General features: G+C 45.6%; 1 long non-coding RNA gene across 1 annotated transcript; it reads right to left on the minus strand.

The window, feature by feature from the left end:
• Positions 1 to 302: 302 nt before the first annotated feature.
• Positions 303 to 4,486, minus strand: LOC146753489 (uncharacterized). Its single transcript, XR_014940009.1, has 5 exons — positions 4,341 to 4,486; positions 3,303 to 3,429; positions 1,907 to 2,049; positions 1,221 to 1,422; positions 303 to 428 (listed from the first exon to the last, which is right to left on the minus strand). It is a non-coding gene; the product is annotated as an uncharacterized LOC146753489 (long non-coding RNA).
• Positions 4,487 to 5,001: the final 515 nt, after the last annotated feature.

The raw sequence follows: 5,001 nt of genomic DNA on the forward strand, positions 1-5,001 counted from the left end.
GGTGGGTTCCTGAGTTGGCAAGGGCTCGATTCGCCTGGAAGAAGTAGACACACAGCAGTTAGTGTAAACTTTAACTATCCAAGAGGGCAAAGGCTTGGTGCTGCCGGTCAAGCAGGTTTTAAGCAGCTTGCGAGACTCATTTGAGAAAGACAAGAGTCAACCAAAGATGTCAGGCACGGGCTTGAACGCAGGAATACAGAAGGAGGTACAAGCCCACTGAAAGCATGAATTCTACCTGTGTAGCTGACAAGCAGTGCTTTGAAAGCTGGGTTTGCACCCTTACCTGCAGGACCAAGACTTCTGCTTCGGAGGGCTCCCTGGCACTGCTCTGCAGTTGGCGTTTGGCCACAGGGGATGGTCTGTGCAGGCAGAAGCAGGAACGCCAACTGCCAGCTGCTGACTCTGCCCTCTTACTGGGAGAACTCAGTCTGGAGAGAGAAAACAGAGCATGCTGTCAGTCGTGGTGCAGGGTGAGTGATGAGCTGCACCGAGCCCTTGCCTATATTTGCCTGTTCCCGGCACTGCCTGCTTTCTGCTGAAACACAGCTTAGAAACACGCTCTGTTTCAAACAGCAGAGGATGCTTCCATTCCTACAGCTCAGCCCTCATGTCCTGCTGGCTACATTCCTCTCAACCATGTCAAGCAAGATGCGGAGCATGTATGTGAGCAAAGGCTCAGCAGCAGGAAAGGACAGGAGCTGGCAGGTGTAACTGCTTTCTGAGGAAACGGTGCTCACAAGTCATCACTGAATGCTCTCTTGTGGGTCAGCTTCGGAGAAGGTAAAAAGTCCTTCACAGAGCGCTCCATGGACAGACTGCTGTGTCTGCTGGGGGACCTGGTTAGGTCTCTGATTCTTACGTTAAAACCTCCTCGGCCTCAGCTCACTGCCATCTTTAATTTCTAGTGCCAGCAAGTCCAACCAACAGCTCTGCTTACAGGAGAAGCACAATTGGTTTCATGTGCGTGGCCCTGAAATCTGGAAAACCCCAATGTTTCCAGGTACAGCCAGCACAGACCAGGATAGACACCAGCGTGGCTCTCTGCATCTCATGAGTGCCTGCCAATCAGGAAGGAAATGCACCTTGTGTGGCTCCACTGAGCCCGTAGGACAACTGTTTTTTAGTTGAGTGCTCGGAGATATAATGGACAAAAAATAAACCAATAGAAATCACCTGAACAATGATGATAGCGGCTGGAAAGGGAATTCCTCTTTCTTTACCTTTCAGATGGAAAATTAATGATTGCGTCGAAGTTCCTCAGTACAGCTGCAGGCCCTTCCTCCACTTGTATCTTGCTGCTCCGTGTTGCAACAGGAGAGCTGCTCTGGCCTCTCCTCTCAGCCTGTGCCTCCTGCACGGTGAGCAGCTTTGTGGATGGAGGAGACACCAACACAGACTTGGGCCCTGCCAGAGAACTGTGCCCTGCAAGGGAAAACCACAGGTAAGACAGAGGATCAGAAAGCAGCAGCACAACCATCCCAGTTCTGCATTTCTCTCAGACTTGCTTATCTGAGACATTGGAAGAAGAGGACCTCAAAATAACCATGTGCTCAGATGTATGCTCGTGGCAAAGGACACAGCCACAATTAAGAGCAACTCACTATACTGAAACAGGCAAACAAAAACCCTAGAAAAACTAGGGGGCAGGGATCTCAGAAAGCTTTGCTGCAACATTTCAATCAAGCTTCACCTGCTTGCAAAAAATCTTAACAGCAGTGATGGTTTTCTCCATGTAAGGTTTGGGTTTGGACACACTAAGGATCCAGGAATGGGGCACCATATTCTAACCTAAGCCCAGAAGCCTGCTGTCTCCTCGAGAGTAATAGAATTTTCAAAGGTCTTGGCGAAGCCCTGGATTGGATGAAGCTGTCAGATCAAGATCAAGCTAATGGAGGAAGACACTCACCTGCTCACTCTCCCACGGCTGGTGTGGATTTGGAGCAGAAGATGACATCTGCGTGGCTGATGAGGAATTCCACCACAGCTGACTGAGTCTGCAGCTCCATGCAGGCAGCTTCAATGGCGCAGGAAGATTGGCTCTGCTGGGATCTGAAGAAAAGGCAGATCTTACAAGTCATTTCCCTGAAATCATTTCCCCGAGTCTGAGCTTTTGCAGAGAAAAACTGTCAAGTTGGGCTCTGGAGACTTCCGCAGTGGGCAAACAGCGATGCCACTGACAAAATTCTCCTGGATGATCAGGCACACAACAGTCCCAGCTAAACAAGTGAGTAGAAACTGTCATCTAGAAATTGTGCACCTGGGGTTGGGGGAGAGCAGAACTAAGCATCGTGTTGAAACGGAAAAAGAAGTTTACCTTACTATGTGGACATGCAGAGAGAGATGGGGCTCTGCAGCCTGGAGAAGACTCCAAGGAGACCTTAGAGTGGCCTTCCAGTATCTGAAGAGGGCCTACAGGGAAGGCTGGGGAGGGAATTTTCATAAGGGCAGGTAGCAACAGAATGAGGGCAAATGGCTTTAAATGGGAAGAATGTAGATTTGGATTGGATATTAGCAAGAAATTCTTTACTGTGGGTGTGGTGAGACACCAGAGCAGGTTGCCCAGCCAGTGAATGCCTCCTCCCTGGAAGCATTCAAAGCCAGGCTGGGTAGGACGTTCCAGCAACCTGGTCTACAGGGAGGTATCCCTGCCTATAGCTTGGGTGTGGGACTACGTCATCTTCAAGGACCCTTCCAATCCAAGCCATTCTATGCTTCTATTTTCATGAGGCTATTTTTGTTCTCTGATTTGTTGTGCTTCCTGAGTAGAATAATCTTGCCCAGAACTTGCCTAGAAGATGCAGTTAAAGTAGCTGAAGCCCAATGCCACAGACTGCTGGACTTTAGCCCAGCTGCAAGTAAGGAAGGCCACAGAGCTTACTCTAACTGCAAGAGAAGGAAGTCAGAAAGAGGAAATGGACAGACTTTGCAAGCATTGACAGATCTTACAGCCCTGATGACTGGAGAAAAGAGATAACACCACCAAGAGATAACAAAAGGAACCCATCCAGAGCAGAAAGATCTCAAACCTCAATAGTACTATTGGTCTACGTGGCTGAGCGAGAGGTTGGGAACATGCAGCCAAAGGGACAGGATCAAAGGCCTCCCTGAAATCTAGAAAGATTACATCCTTTGCCTTCATACACTGAGTGGGTGGCCTTATCACAGAACAAGATTTGATGACCAAGACTGGTTGCACACATGCTCCCTCACCGATGTTTAGGCCACCAGACTGTTTACCCGGGCAGAGCTTCAGCACACAGAGGCATTTTGACCAGAACCTTGTGCTGAACTCTAAAACTTACCCCCAGGCTTCCTGACTGTGTGGTACTGGCACGTCCTGTTTGGGATGGAAATCTCAAGGAATGTGCTTGCCACGAGCCTTCTTAGACTGAAGCAAGAGATAGGTTGCCACAACTGGTCGTAATTCCACTAGAAAACAAGAGGATTTAGATCTCTTCAGAAACATTGTCAGAACAAAGAAAATTTCTGCATGTCTGCCATATTTTCCCCTTGATGTGCAACCTTCACGTCTGATCACATTAGGGTAGTTTCAGGCGTCAGATGATTCTTACAATATGTCTGAGATCAAGAAGCAGACTATTCTCCTTTCTGCTTGAAAGTTAGTGTATTGTACAATTGCTGGAAGTGAAAACTAAAGCTGGTGCCAGAATCTCTCTACTGAAGTGAATGGCAAAGCTCCTACTAATTCAGTTTGTACAGCATTTCAGCTGGACTCCCATTTCTGGGGGCCAAGTTTCAGCCCAGCTCCAAGGAGCATCGGCATTCAGCTGGATTTTCAGCAGCTTTTTGACTACTATGAGAACCATGGGTACAATGCTTGACAGACTCAGTGTAGTACAATAAGGTTGAATTACTTATCAGGCATTAGAAGTCCTTTGAATTAAGACTGTGAAAATATCACAGTCTTGAACTGAACAACTTTTTCCCTCTGTAGGTCGATTGTTCTCTTTATTCCCTGTACCTAAAGAAAAGTAACAGTGACTCCACAAATGATCTCGCCTAGATAAAACTTACATTTTACATCTAGTCTTACTAAAGTTATATGGAAATCTTAACAATCCTTCAAATGCTACCACTTTCTATTTAATAGAAAGACAACTCAATTGCAAGAGACAACTTTCAGATTCAGGTTAAAGCCAGAGTACCCATCATGTTTTAAATCTCTTCTACAGCTTGGAATGTCATTATTGACATTTATACAGCATCTCTAGCAGCACTCAGTTCAGCTTTTCTCATTTATTTTCTAAAGTTACTGGAATTAATTTATTTCCTGAAGTATTTGTGAACTGTAATTCCCCAAATTTATTTGGTTGTCTTACCTGATGTGTTGATATTTTCCACCTATTAGTGAAACATTTCAAAGCAGTGAGTAAAGCCAGCATGTGACATCTGCTGTTCATCCATAAGTTTCTGTTTTGAGTCTGCCTGGACTTCCAGAGATTCATAAGGATTTCAGCATGGTAAAACCATAAGAAAAAGGCTGAGAAAACACAATTAAAGGAGAAAAAAGGAATAAATGTGAACTTCAGAAATGTAGTTATTAGGTAGACTATGAAGTTCTGCAGTGGTACCTTACCTCTGAAAGGTGTGAAATATTTCATGTTTGAGAATAAGTGAGTGTTAGGGTCTGTTCATACAGTAAGGTTATTTACTGTAGGAGTGGGCTTAAATACAGAGAATTACTGACATACGTTTATTCCCTCTGATGTTAATGCTGATCTACTCTCTCTTCTCTTGTTGTGAAACACAGAAAGCTGTTACACAGTCTTCATCAAGGTGTCCCAGCTGCAAGAATAAGACCTATACTGAGGAAACAGCTTTCAAGTCATCTCACAGCCCAATCTCACCGTGGTAGTGTTCTGCTGTGCAGCAGTCAATAATTAGCCATGATTTCAGATTCTTTTTTAAATAGTTAGTGTTATGGCTACATATTACAAGGAGTAAACAGAAAGAGTCGTCCAACTTCAGCAACTAGTCCCT

This window comes from Coturnix japonica, chromosome Z (genome assembly GCF_054131305.1).
Source record: "Coturnix japonica strain WE chromosome Z, WE-NBRP24, whole genome shotgun sequence".
Classification (NCBI taxonomy): Eukaryota; Metazoa; Chordata; class Aves; order Galliformes; family Phasianidae; genus Coturnix; species Coturnix japonica.